Source organism: Micrasema longulum, unplaced genomic scaffold (genome assembly GCF_059751315.1).
Source record: "Micrasema longulum isolate JH-2025_06_02 unplaced genomic scaffold, ASM5975131v1 h1tg001033l, whole genome shotgun sequence".
NCBI classification, from domain to species: domain Eukaryota; kingdom Metazoa; phylum Arthropoda; class Insecta; order Trichoptera; family Brachycentridae; genus Micrasema; species Micrasema longulum.
Window position 1 is genome coordinate 41544 of NW_028278221.1, and position 15557 is coordinate 57100.

The 15557-nt window shown below is 31.5% G+C and overlaps 1 long non-coding RNA gene and 1 other non-coding gene across 2 annotated transcripts; both read left to right on the top strand.

Annotated features, from left to right (window-relative positions):
* Nucleotides 1-681: 681 nt before the first annotated feature.
* LOC148277426 (uncharacterized) lies at nucleotides 682-1381 on the top strand. Its single transcript, XR_015823476.1, has 2 exons — nucleotides 682-847; nucleotides 1102-1381. It is a non-coding gene; the product is annotated as an uncharacterized LOC148277426 (long non-coding RNA).
* Nucleotides 1382-12159: 10778 nt separating this feature from the next.
* TRNAI-AAU (transfer RNA isoleucine (anticodon AAU)) lies at nucleotides 12160-12233 on the top strand. The gene has a single exon. It is a non-coding gene; the product is annotated as a tRNA-Ile (tRNA).
* Nucleotides 12234-15557: the final 3324 nt, after the last annotated feature.

Consider the following 15557-nt stretch of genomic DNA (forward strand, 5'->3'; position numbering starts at 1 on the left):
AGTATTATGTAGTTTTTTCCGAGGAAATAGATAAAACAGTTTAAAACTGATACATTTTACAGATCCATGGATCTAACGCCTGATACTATTTTGGGTAAACGAGCAGAAAAGCCTCGTGGACTAGACATCAGATTAGAGTAGTAAGTTTAGTTTTGCATTTTAAATTTGTGTTCAATATTTTTGGAAAAAATAATATTTTTGTTTCAAATAGATCTTTTTTGTTACAGGCCTACTTAATTTAACCCCCCTCCCTCAAAAATCCTGGGTGCGCCACTGTTCATATTCAGGAATCAATGTATTTAGTTTTTTTGGTACATGACAAAATAAATAAATAAATTGTGTTTTGTGTTGTGGGCAATACTGTTCTAATCTCCTCAACCTACCTTTCCAAAAGGTGACCTCGTTAGTAAATCAATTAATCAACACATTAATTAGCTTTCGCGAGGGAGTTTGGAATATTTGAAGAGCTGATATATGTGGAGTGATATGCAGATTGGATATAGCAGGGAAAATTGTATTAACACAAGTAGAGTGCCCGCCACTTAACCTTTCCAACACTAACACTTAAACAAATCATTTGTGTAATATGCAGGTATGTAAATGTGTTAGTAAAATCACGTCGTTTGATTGGCTAATGTCCATTCCAAGGGGCTCACAATATACCTGTCAGTGCGTTTCTAACTCTCGAGCTGTTCGTACGTCTGTTTATTTCAAGAAAAATACATTGACCATGTCTGAAGATACGAACTTGGAACAAGGAAGGGCTTTGTGCGGACAAACCAAGGAAGTCGTGTGAAATGTTTATAAATACTCGTACATCCATAATGAACGTAAAGCGTTGACGGAGGTAATTATTGTATGTTAATATTAATTTAATTAACAACGTAAAAATATTTTCATAAATAGTTTTATAAATAAATAATGTATTAATGAATGCAAATATTTTTAAAATGGGTATTTTCATTTTTTTTACTGATAATATTTACACAATGAAGTATTCATGGTTTATTGATATTTCTCTAAGCAGCGATGTTGCTTTTTTAATATTAAATATAGTTTTCATATTAATATATTACAATAATATTATCCTCTTTTTTTTAGGGGTTCGGTCAATTATAAAGGGGCATGTAGCATATAGAAATGTTGAAATGACCTTGAATTCTGTCGAAAAATTGGTTAAAGAAGAGGTGTCGTCAATCGCCAGCATTGAATGGAATAACGTCTGTTTGCAAAATAGTGAATACATTTTGGCAATGGGACGTTGCATTTGATGATTTCACCGAAAACAGTGGTTTGTTTTTTAACGAAAATGATGACACATCGGATTGCGATCAGTAGTTAATATTTAAAAAATATTAAATACATTTTTTAAATAAATAAATACATTTTTTTACTCAACTATTTCTTAATATGTTAAATTTTTGCTACATTTGTTGCATATATACACGCACGTAATTTAATATGTATTATTTTTAAATTATAAACTTCGCTGGTCTGTTTTTCAACCTTATCATTATTATATAATTTAACCATCGTTGAGTGTGGTAAAAATAATAAATAATCTGTGTATATTGTGACATTCCTAACTATTCTTCATTGCATTATTTTTATTATGTTTTATTTTCACTGCATTTGCTACATATGTTTGATAAATTTTTCTCTTTGCGATATTTTCTTACTATGCTTACTATTTTCTTACTATTCTTATTTCATTATTTATTTATGTTTTTCCTAAATTTACTACATAATGTGTTTGTTATTTTTTTAATTTCAATGGTATCGAAAAATTTTGTTAGAATGTTCCCTTGCCCTGAATCTGTACTTATATCGTCTACGTTTTTATTTAAACGCATCTCTCAGACTTAAAATCAGAGATTTTTTTATTTTATTTTGTTTATTCAGAAAAACAACAGCAATACAAAAAAATACACACAACATTATTAAAAAAACGTAAAATAAAGCCAAATCAGTTTTCCACATAAATACAATTATAAAAATCAGGTTCAGTTAGATATTAATTTTATAGAAGTGCATGTGTGCGAGTTTTTTTTTATGTGTAGATACTTGTGTAAAAAAGTGGAGTGTGGTTTTGGTAGGTATGTGAATATGTGTGTGATTTTATATGGGTGTGAGGGTAGGTTTATGGACAGAGTGAGTGTGTGTTTGATATGAGTGAAAAGAAACAACTTAAATTTATAACGTAAAAATATTTTTTCTTATAAAGAAACATATTTTTTTTATATAATAGTTTTTTGATTTTGGTTTTAAAAGTGAGTTTACTGCAGTTAAATTTGTCTATGTTATTGAAAAATACATTATAATTACGCGTCAAGCGAATCAGAGGAGAGTTCTGTGCATAGTTGGTGCGAACTGTAGGTACATGGAAAAGAGATAGATTCGTGTGACGGGTGCGGTAGCCAGGTACATTAAGGGCCAACTCAGAAACCAGAACAGGACTATTACATTGTCGCTTTATTATCCTGGTGCCTACGTTCAAATCAAAATTTTGTCAAGAAACAAGATGATGTTTGAAATTAATTCTATATTTACATTTTTACACTGAGGTCACCCCAATGAGCGTTGGAAAGGTTATGTGCCGATAGGTCTACGGGGGGACTGTTTCTAATTTGCACCTTGAGCGTAATAAATTATGCAAAATTGTTCTACGAGATTGCACTAGATTTTGCCTCATGTTGAACATTAAAATTTACCTTGGTGGAAAATCACATTCAAATTGGATTTTATCTGCGTATAAAGCTATGTTCTCCTTTATCATATATGATCTCTTTCGTGGTCTTGACGATAGATTTAATATTTCAATCCAGTTAACTTTCCTTCAAACAAATTGTTCTGCTAATTTAAAATTCGGTTATGGGCTTTCGGTATTAAATCTTACCACTGGTATGCTTCGTCCGGTAGGAATGATAAGAGTTTGTGAAATAGAACCAGAACTCCGAACGAATGTTTTACACTCGTCGGCTACGATCAGGTAAAAATCGAGAAATTAATAGATATTAGTCCGACTCACGCTTGACTTATTACCTCCATTTGTATTCAATTTAATAATAGTGGACACTTAAAAAATATTAAATTATTTATTTATTTATTGGGGATATCAACAGTAATACATGTAACAAAAATATAACAAATAAAATATACTGAGAATAAAACCAATGACCGATATCCACAAAAATACATTAAATACACGTACAATACATACTAGTGTGTTTGTGTGAGTGTAAGTGAGTGAGAGGGTGGGTGAGTGGGTGTTATATTGGAATATTTCACAAGTGTCAAGTGTCGAAAATATAAATATATTTAAAATATTAAGAATTAGAGATAAAATAAAATAAGCTAAAATAAGACTTTTTTATTGAAACTAAGTATAAAACAAAAAAGTATGTTTTAAGACGCGCATTTTTAATGTTATTTTTTTACAATCAAATGGATCAATAAGGGGAAAGTTCAAATTATATTCACGAGCAAACCGTATAAGTGGAGAGTTCAGGGCATAGTTCGTACGAACTGCTGGCACATGAAATAGAGAGCTCGACGTGTGACGGGTGCGGTAGCCGGGCACACTTAATGATAACTCCGACAAAAGAGCCGGACTATCAAGGCGTCCACTAAGTGTGTCATGAAGCACCCCCGTGTCTAATAGTAGACGGCGATATTCTAAAGTAAGCAAGTGGTACTTTTCGCAGGAAGACATACAATTGAGATCGGTATTCCTGCATCTCCAGTTAAGATGTCGAAGAAATTTCCATTGAATTTTCTCGAACTTTTCTTTATGTGTGACATATTGTGGAGACCAAACAGAAGAGGCATTCTCGAGCAAACTGCGAACATAAGCAAAGTAGACCATTTTAATACACGCGATATCTTTAAATACCTGACATGTACGAAGTACAAAACCAAAGTTTTTATATACACGGATCAGTATGTTATCGAAATGATTCTCAAATGTAAGTTTGCTATCAAGAATAACACCCAGATCGCGTACGGTATCAACTCTCTGAACAGGTTGGTTTTCTAATATATAATGATAAGCTTTAGTAGCTTCGATAGCGGTAATGTGTGTTTTTATTTTTACTAATGTTAGTAAATTTCAATATATAACCACTTACCGACATATAACGTCTACCGGTTTCGAGACGTACCCGTCTCCTAGTCAGGACACACTACACCAACATGCAAATACTAAAATACACTTTCACCTTTATCATCACTGTTGTAGACACAGTATTTATATAAAAAAAATATGACTTACATGCAGAGTCAAAAAGAATGCAAACACCACCATGTCTGAAGAAGCACTAAAATTGGGAAGGGAGGAGCTTGGAGGTTAAATGTTGCGCGGTCGGTTAATTTTTAAATCAAAAAGTGGGCTTATACATATATTTTATTATTTATTAGGGGAAAAATATTTTTTAAAGCTTTTCAAATGTGAAACATCTCCATGTTATTTAATTTAAAAATGTAAAATTTAACATGTTTATCCTTATAAAAACGATGATTTGAATTTATGAGATGATTGGCAAACTCCTAATATACCTTGATAGACACGTATTGCGTTGTAGTTGTTACACCCCTGAGTTTTCAAATGTTTCACTTTTATCTTTAGAATGTATTTGTAATTTTCCAATATTATTTTTAGTAAAAAACAAGATTTTGTATTGTTTGGCAAAAATTTTGAAATTTTGGGCGAGCTATTATTTTCGTATAGAATTATTCTTCATTTAGAAGTATTATCTTTATGTTTGTTGGTATTTACAGGAAGATTAAAAAAATTATTTTCCGTTTTATGTTTAAGTTTTCTATTTAAAAAGGTATTAATTAATTTTACGGTGTAACCGTTATTTATAGCAATCTGTTGTTTTTAGTTCAATTTCAATATCACTTTTAGATAAAGGAATACTTACCAATCGGGGTAACATTGTGTTTTTATTTTAGTTTTAATTGAAACACAATTACATAATAATTAATACGTTAGTGCCTCAAATATAAAATATTATATTTAAATATCATTTTATGTGAAGTATACACATAATTAGTAATTGGGTAAAAGTTATTTTACCGACTTATTCTCTTTGTCATGTTTTGATACACAAACGCATAGTTTTCTAGTTCGGTATTATTTAATGTGAAGCAAAAAAACGCATGCTATTATTGTTACGGTTTTATTTTCTGACTGAATAGATTTATACTTAAAATATTTTTTGTTTTTTGTGGCGTTTTTACACCAGTCCCTAGGCTGGCCCCTGAAGCGTAAGACTGATCATCTTACCTTCATGTAACAAAAATGATCAAGATACGCTGCGATCGGTGTACCATTGCAGAGTATTATGCACCATTAGATGCGGAAAGGGATGATGATGTGTTATTTGAAAACTTCTGAAATAACTTTGAAACTACAAGGACAACAAAATAAAATATGAAAGCTAGCACATGACCTTCCTTATCTAACACCAACTAAAGAACTCTTTAAAAAAACTAGACAATCAACTGTTAATGAACTTTTTCAACTAAAATCTTAAAAATTCATCAAAGAGTTAGCCACTGATATCATTGTAGACAAAGAATTAAAACTTTTTTTTTTTAAATGTAACAAACATGGACATAATACAAGAATATCAGAACAATACCACATACAACATTCCAAAACGAGACAAGGACAATCGAGACCAATAAATCGGGGACTGAAATCATACAATAAACTACCAGACAAAACCAAACAAAGGACGCAGACAAACTTTTCAAAAGATGTCAAATATATTATTATCAACAACGGAGTATGAATCAAAAATTGCATATTATTATCGTAAAATGAATGTAATCCGTAAGGGGTAATATTTTTTTTTTGTTTTTAATATGTCGCTGCATAAATTCAAAAGAGCCGCAAATCGAAAACCCAGATATTTCATTTTGTTGCAAAAATGAGACTTGAATCGATTACATTTTTCTATGAGAAAAAGACTCCCATGAATTGTGCATTTTAAATGATCCAAATCACAGAACGGCCCTTTTTGCATTCTGCGTTTAGGTTTCTAACTTCAGAGCTTTATGGGTGATAGCACAAAACTCCAAACTTAGATAGATACAGATTTGAAAAACGCATCTAATGATTCCATCTTAAAACATAAAACTAAAAGGTAAGATTATATAAAAAAAAACAAAACTCATGTCAAAAACTTTGATTGGTTCTACTGCAAAAAGTCCATTTTCGATTTGTGGCCTTTCTGGCAGCTGTGTATTTATTCTCAAGACAAAATTACGACCCAATAATGAATTTCCTGTAACAATTTGGATGAGGTTTACTTGGCTAATGAATTCACCCCCTTTGAACCTTAATGGGCTCGTATTAACTGAATTGAATTTTCAATACGTTAACTAAACATTTAACAAGGGTTAATTTATAAACACACAATTAATCTCTGTCCAAATCATTTAAATTTCATAATAATCTCTTTGATTGTGGATGTGGCTGACTTGAAATTAACATTAAAAATTACTTTACTATACTATATCTGATATGGTGTAGTGGTCAGCGCGATTGCCTACCATGCAAGAGGTCTCGGGTTCGGTTCCCGATACGGTTGACATGAAATATTTAGACAAAAGGGTGTTTTTACACAAAAATATACCACAGTCCCTGGACGGACTAAGCGTAAGACTGATCATCTTACCTTCATGTATAAAAACAAGAAACGCTGCAGTTAGTGTAACAATGCAGTGCCCTATGCGCCATTAGGTGCGAAAAGGGGAATAATGGCGTAATAATAATGGAATAATAAGGCGGCCTCCGTGGTGTAGTGGTCAAGACGCTTGACTCACGCATGGAAGGTTCCGGGTTCGATTCCCGGTGAGAACACAAAAAATTCAAATGTGATTTTTCTCAAGCCTGGGTGCTCTGTGATGTAATTCGCCACTGTAATTAGGCCTCCTGGCCTGTTGTGGTGCAAAAAAAAAATGTAAATAATATTTTTATTGTGTAACCTTTTATTTTAAAAATATTGTTTTTTTTTTTTTTATATTACATTAATTTTATTTATTTTACACTATATACACAATTTATATACATATAAGGGTGGGCATATTGCCTTAAGGCAATTTCTTCCTACCTACAAAACAGTACAAGTACATGGACATAATCTAGGTAATTGTGCATAATCTTATAATTTTAATTAAATATTAAAATTTTTAAACAAAAATTAACTAAAAATTTACACTAAACTATGAAGAGAGGAGAGGAGAGGTGATGGGAAGGAAAGAAGAAGGAAAAAATAACTATATATTGTATTTTTTGATAGGAAAATAATATATTTGACTGTCTTAGAACAGAGTTGCTTACCCTAGTTGGACAGTCAAAATAACTTTACAATAATTTTATGTGTATACACTTAGAGTATAATACATCCTAGTGTATATATATATATAATATTAAAAATAAATATGTAAGTACCTATGTATATTTTATAATTTATGTTTCCTAACAAGAATACGAGAACGTTAACAATATTTTTGGTTAGTTCCTTGAAAAATAATCAAACAATAAAACCATTCCGCCGTTCCCCGTAAGAGTAGAAAGAGAGGATAAACACCTTGTCCACCACATACCGCATACCTCATCCGAGGACTAACAGGGTGGACGGCGTCAGGCCCGAGCGCGAGCCGATTGATGAATGAACTGCATCTATTCAGGTATCTGAATAGATGCAGTTCTACTATCACTCTCACCAAATACTGTGCGAAAAAAGCAACTGCACGTCGCATCTAAACTAAGTAAAATCGACAAAATCGAGATTTCGTTTTCCCGTTTTCGCACCCTGATTTACAGTTTTTTTTTCTTTTATCTAAAATATTGACGATATTTCTAAAAGTCGATACGTCAGAATACGGCAAATAAAACTAGGCGCTTTTAGGATTTTTTTGGCGGTGTAAATTACCATACAATTTTTTTTAATGAAAAACATTTAGGGACACGCCAAATATGAATAACTATAAGGTGTATAAAATATCATCATTCTAGTGCCATAATCCAGGGAGAAAATACAGGAACACATTTGTATAAACAAAAGCCAGAATGCGCATTTTCTTAAGCCTCCTTGGCGGTGCCCACATACAAAGAAAAATTGCTCGTTGCCTAACGAGAAAAGCTGCCCAAAGAAGTTTTCTGATTTCTGGTAGCCTTAACGTTTTTGTGCATTTTAGTACAGAACACCCTTCCATTCTACTTTCTATTTTTACATACAGACCTCACGTCTGTTTTCAAGTATTTGTCGAATCTGATCATGCCACGTATTGCTCGTTTTTTTCTATTTTCGTTTTCTGCATCTACCAACTGTTGTATTGTAAATTTTAGCCATGGATGGTTTCGCTGTTTATTCTTTCTACATATCTTGGCAAATTTATTTATAAAAGAAAAACAAATATAAAACTATCATTCATTATCAATTCCCTATCTGCACCCAGTGGTACACATTCAAAAGTATGGAAAAATGGAAACATAGGAATTCACAGTAAGGTAAGATAATATAAGACATGTGTGAGATCTTGGCGTATGCTTTAGAAACTAGACGTGGGTAAGACCCTGTCACTGAGAGAATACGTGTCACTTGATCTGCATCACGAAAGCGACCGTGTCTTTTAAGTAGTTCAATTGAAGGAATGTGTCTGTTGCTCATTCGGCTCATTTACGTCATCATATCTCCGCATCTTTCGCATCATCGTGTCATTTGTGTCTCCATATCTTTCGTGTCTTTCGTGTCTCTAGTTCGTTTCGTTCTTTCGTTCGCTTGAGCCTAATGCGTACGAGTGGTGAAAAAAACAAATTATTCTAAACCTTTGGCTGGTTTGTCAGCATGATTTTCTTTATAGATTTGATAATATTGTTCTTTAGATATTATAATATCACAAACCTGTAGAAAACAGAAAAAATATTTTATTTACAAAAAACGTTATATCATATATTATAGAAAGTTATATTTCATGCTAGCTTTATTTATTTTTTATTCACTTTTACAATTAATTTTTAAAATCTCTTAGAGGGTTTACATTTAAAAAAATTAGGTTTTTTATTTATAACGTTTGTAATTATAATATATATTATAAAATAAACTAAGGCAAATAAAAATAAAATACACAGAAATATATTTTTAAAAAAAACATTAATCGGCCTCTAGCACAAAATGGATAACTGACCTAATAAGTTATTCCACAATGAGGTTGTTATTTTTTACATTGTTTCATTTGAAATTATTTTTTAATGTTATACCGTCCGATTGGACTGATATTCTATAATTAAAATATTTTAATCACTATTTATTTTAAGTTACTCGTATTTCATATTTTTTTTAAGTTAATTTTTATGGTTCAACACGGGCACAGCCTAAAAAGTCATTTATTTGTTAGTGAATATGAATGTTTTTATATTGTATTAATAATTTAATTAAATTGTTTCTTTTATTATTTATACTGAACAGAAAAATATATATAATCCAATAAACTCGAGTTAACAAACTCACCTCTTCAACAATGTTTGATTATGTCTAAATGCTTGCAGGCTGGCTGCCTAGTAGGTGACTGCCTAGTAGGTGATTTGGTTCAGCCGGAGGAATCTCACCCACGTGATAAAGGTTTCAGCTCTTTTACTTCACAAAAGTCAACAGATGGAAGAGTTGAGGAAATGTGGATGTTCAAACATGGGCAGAATGGTGAATGTTACACGGTGTGTAAAGTGGCCACTTAAACCAGCCAATGACAGGTCATAAGCCCTGTAAATGCCTAGACTTCCATATTCCCTTCTCAAAATTTTTTACCCTCTCTGTTGAAATAAATTTAAAAACTCACCTCTTGTTCATATTAGAGGGCATTAATGAAATACGAATACCTAATGTTTTCACCTCAATGTAAATAATAATTCATAAAATAGCATTTTTATCGCGACATTTCATAATTAGTGTCAATTAAATTTCAAGTACGATGCACGGGAAAAGAATAAAGAACAACGCAGTCAGTTTAGGCATTTAGTACTATAGATACAGAGTGTATATGTAGGTATCTGATATAATTACTAACCACAGAGATAAGGACACAATCTCGTTCGAGAGAAATGAATGAATGAAATGAGCTAGAGATCCATAAGACACGAAGATATGAAAGATCCAAATGACACAAAGAGCCAAATGACACAAAGGGCCATTTAATTCGCGAACTAACTGACCGAGATGAAAGAAACATGTCTCTAGTTCAATGTTTCTGACCTTGTCAGTATGACAGGGTCGTTCGCGAACTACACACATCTATGTACGTAGAAAGCGGACGCCGTAAGAACAAATTACCTGCTAAAAACATCAGAGATGAGTTTAGCAGGTTCTTTTCGAGAGTTCCTCAAATCGACTTTTGGAAATACTATGCGCGACTGGGCCAGAAATTATTTTTTACTAAAGTAAAGTGAACTGGAGCACATCTCGTTGAAAATACTGAAGAGACCATACAAACAGAATGAGCAGCGATAGGCGGGTGTCCACTGTCTACAGTAGCCAAAGAATTACCGTCCAGACGGCCCCCACCTGCAAGGCCCCAAGAGCTGGAGATGAATAGTTGGACCTCATCACGGGAGACTAAGTTGTCTGAGAAGAACAGATCGATAGATCTACAAGAAGACTAAGAAGAAGGGGATTAAAATGTACACGATGATCTTCACAGGCCGCAGTGACGTCAGGAGCTTGCATAGCACTGACCCCCACCCCTATGAATAAGAATAATTAACATTGTGTTCAATCGTTTTACTAAATGTTATTAAATATTTGTATAAAACCACTTACCGACATTTCTATGTCTACCGGTTTCGAGACGTACCGGAAAGTAGGAATTAAAATCTTACATCCGAATAATAAAGGGTTAATTAAATGGAATAATGTGGAAATATTTAAAAATGTTTCTTTCATCAATTATCAAACAACCTTTTAATATAACGCATTATACGATGTTCCATTGTAATGGTCACCCTATACCTATTAAACTCACCTCTCTCCCTTCATCCCCTCCCTCTTTTTTAAACTATTTCTCCCACAACATAAAATATTTTCATAACCTTATCAGTGCACGTAAAGGTTACTTATTAAAATGCATGGCATGTTATTTTTATATGTTTGTGCAACAACTATGGTAAAGATGCACGAGTATAGTGGGTTTTGCACGTTGGTTTAGTTGGTGTCCTAACGAAGAGGCGGGTATGTCTCGAAACCGGTAGAAATAGAAAAGTCAGTCAGTGGTTATGTACAAATATTTAATAACATTTAGTATAAATAAATAAATAAATTTTATAAAAATACAGATTCCTTTTATTAATGAGAACAGGATTTAAATTTATTGATATTCCTAATAATTGCTAATGTTTTTTTTATTATTATTCTGCACCCAATATTATGCACTTATAATCAAAATAATATAACATAGAATAATTATTGACTATAATAGTTTACCTTTATATTGTATTGTCGGTCTCGTGGTGGTATGGTCAGCGCGCTTGGCTACCATTCAAGAGGTCTTGATTGAAATGTTTTTTAAAGGGTGTTTTCACACCAAAATATTTCATAGTCCATGGACTGGTACCTAAAGCGTAAGACTAATCATCTTACCTTCAAACAACTTTTTTTTAATGATCGAGATATGGTACGATTGGTGTACCAATGCAGTGCCCTGTGCACAATTGATGATGAGTTTACCTTTACTTTTTATAGTATTTTCTGTGACCTGTACTTATTGTTGTATCTCATCAACATCAATGAAGGTCTTTCCCCCACTCTTTACCCCACAAAAATCATCCGAAGGAAAACTTTAAGAAATGTGAATGTTCAAATATAGGCAAGATGGTGAATGTGGCGCAGTGAGTAAAGTAGCCACTGAAACCTCCCAATGGCAGGTCATAAGCCCTGTAAATGCCTAGAATTCCACATCCTTCCCTAAAATATTCTCCATCTCTGTTGTAACAATATGTAGTTATTAATAACTAGTTTGTATCAGTGCGCGCGCTGCGCTATGCAAACACACTTTATTATACTCTCATAGACCGTACCTATATTGTAAAATAATATATAACCTGAATCAATCGATTTATGCTGTTCATATTCATTGGATATGCCGCTTCCAACAAGCGGCCCATTAGCTCAGTTGGTTAGAGCGTCGTGCTAATAACGCGAAGGTCGCGGGTTCGATCCCCTCATGGGCCAGTTTTTTTTTTACCGCCCTTTTTTTTTAAAAACATATTTAGTAATAAGGAATGAATTTAAATTATAATAAAGTATCCTGTAGACAATTTATTTGAAAAATGGTGAAAAGTAAAACAGGTTACGACTGAGAATTTAAAACAGTTTTGTTACAATAATAATGTTTGTTAACATATTCCAACAGAGATGGAAAACATTTTGGAGAAACGAATATAAAAGGCATTTACAAAGCTTATGACCTGTCAAATTCTGGTTGAAGTGGTTAGTTTATACACTGCGTAACGTGTATGAACCAAGAAGAAGTACGAAAACTAAAAAATATTTTCAGTCTTCAGTGAAATAATTCTCCGAGATGAATCTCGCCCGCATCAATGAAGGTTTCAGCTCTAAATCAATAGATGGAAGATTAAAAAATATATAAATATTTAAAGGCTGGCAGAATGGTGAATGTTACACAGTGTGTAAAGTGGCTACTTTAACCGTATTGATTTTGGGTGATTTATATACGGATAAAGTTATTTCTATTTTTGTATATCTTTTATTTTATATTTAATACTTTTTGTTACTTAAATTATATAAATAAATCTTTTACCTTATTCGTTGTTTGTAAGAGATTTTTTTATTTGCCAATAAGCCCACCAATGCACAATTTGCATTATGTAAAAAAAGTTAATTAAAAAAAAATATGTAATGACAGATTATAAACCGTTTTAATCCGTAGACTCATATGTTTATTTTATTTTTTGTGCATACGTATTTGTACATTGACGGGCTTTTTGTCAAATGGCAATATTTTAATCCGACTAATAAATAAGAAGGTGTTATTTATATAATTTTAGTTAATAAAATAAAAATGCAATAACAGAACATAAATGTTTTCCGTCTCTGGGGTAATATACTATTTTCTTTATATTTTTTAAAAACCCAAAAGGGTTATTATAACGTCAAGTCATGTTATAACTCGTCTGGGCCGTGATTACAATCGTTGTCTTCATCGATATATTTAACGAGACGATATGAAGAATAATCAATATTTATGTACGAAAATGTGTATACTTGTATGGAAATTTAAAGTATCTTCGACGGTAAACTGTAATTGAACATGTTTAGATTATTTATTTTATACATATTATATTTTCCATACAAAAAACTATATTTTACTATGTGTATAAAATTGAAGATTAATATATAGTAGTCATTTGCTTTTTAACTCTCCCTTCCCGGTGATTTGTAGCTAGTACACATTGCATCTAATAACTTTATATCTCCATTAATATAATTATTTTTTTTTTTTTTTTTACTTAAGTTAGTTAATATTACATTGTATATTAACTAATATATTTACAATTATAACAAATACTTATTAAATATTTCTTACATAACTACATTATTACAATAAACATAACATTTTTTTTTTAAATCCGTAAGTTTTCTTTCATTCTTCATACTTTCAGGCATCTCATCATACAGTTTTAACCCTTTATACATTAAGCTATTTTGTGATTTTGTTTTTTTCTTAAGTGGTAGTCTTATCCTATTTCTATTTCTTGTCCTATATTTATGTACATTTCTATTTAATATAATTTCACTTATAAAATACTTTGGCATGAGATTATTAAACACTTTATATATAAATACAAATACATTATACAATAGTCTTTTCTTTATTCCTATCCAGTTCAATTGTTTTCTCATTTTTTCAACACTATTATATTTGCTTTTTTTCAGTATAATTCTCATTGCTCTATTTTGTAGTATTTCAAACTTGTTTATGTCTCCCTCGTTAGCTAAATATAATATAGTAGAGCAATTATGGGTTAAGATTTTCGGTATTCCTTCGTTATACTTTTACATATCGGTTGAAATATGTTTTTATTTAATAATAAATGCTTAATGGGAACAGAACAATCATTTTATCAAAAATCTGAGATAAATCACCAATACAATAGAAAAGTTACCAATATGTCGCATATTGGGTACTAATTAATCATCCTAATATTTAACTGTCTCACACAAGCTTTTCGTCTTACTCGCTATAATACAGGTATATTCGGGAGCGAGAGAGACAATTTCACGCGTCACACGCGCGAACAGCAACGTATCTAGTACTTCTCCCGTTAGACCGTTAGTAGCTTTCCGACTTTCGTTAATGATTTCATCGTGATTTTGGCAACAGATTAAAAATATAATTACCTTTGATTTCAACGGTAAATAATTTAAGCATTTTTTTATTTTATAAATTTATTGCATAAAATAAGTATACATTCATATTTAATAACAGATAATCAATATAAAACTAGTAAATAGAAAATGAAAACGGAGTGTTCTATGTTTAGGATAGTCTCCATCTAACATGGCTTAGCCTGTTCTTAGGTGGAGATTTTTTTATCTTTTAAAGTATAAGTTGTTCTATACTAATATACCAATAACAAAAAAACTAAAACTACTTCATTATAAATGCCAAGCTAATCAAATGTTAAAAAAATAGTAATCGTAATTATACGAATATATAGTGTATATATGTGCCATACATGTTGATTAAACATAAATAATAAATATTTAATAAAAAAACAATTATAAAGTAATGTAATACATAAAATTATAAATAATATGTGTACCAATTATATAAAATACTTCGTTTATTAATCTACATACATTTTTCAAAAAAATCTCTCGCTGCACTTTTTATATGTGCAGTTATTATTATTTTAAAATTTGTTTTGAATCGAAGAATTTTAGTGTTTTATATTTGGCATTAAATCATTAAATATTTTTGGCGCAATTACATTATATTGCTTTTTACTAAAGGCGGTTGATACAAATGTGACAATACAGTTTATTTGTGTTGCTTAACAAGTGTTCATTATAATTGCCTATGAATATTACATTTTTCCGATTTAAAATCTCTAATTTTTTAAATGTGTAATGACTACACAGCACCATAAAAAGCGGATGTTTTTGGGACAGAAATGGAAAGGTTGATTTTGTTTTTTTATTTAAAATTTGCCGTCAATATAATTTTTCAAGTGGTAAGGTAAGTTATTGTAGTGTTCAAGTCTAATAATTCCCTGAGGGGCGAAATCTAGTGCTTGTCTTCAAAAAAGAAGAATGTTTGTGTAAATGCATAAACTGAGCTTTTAATAAAACTGCTATCTAACACCATATTACTCTGAAGTATGGGACGGTAATTGGGAGGTTAACTGAAGCAGACAGGTCTGCGGATCGCTAGAATAGGCCGATAGAGTGCTGCTTCCTCCCTCACTTTCCGCCTTTCAACCCTTTACAACGGGTGGCCATGCTTTGTCATGCCCCATAGCATCCTCTAAT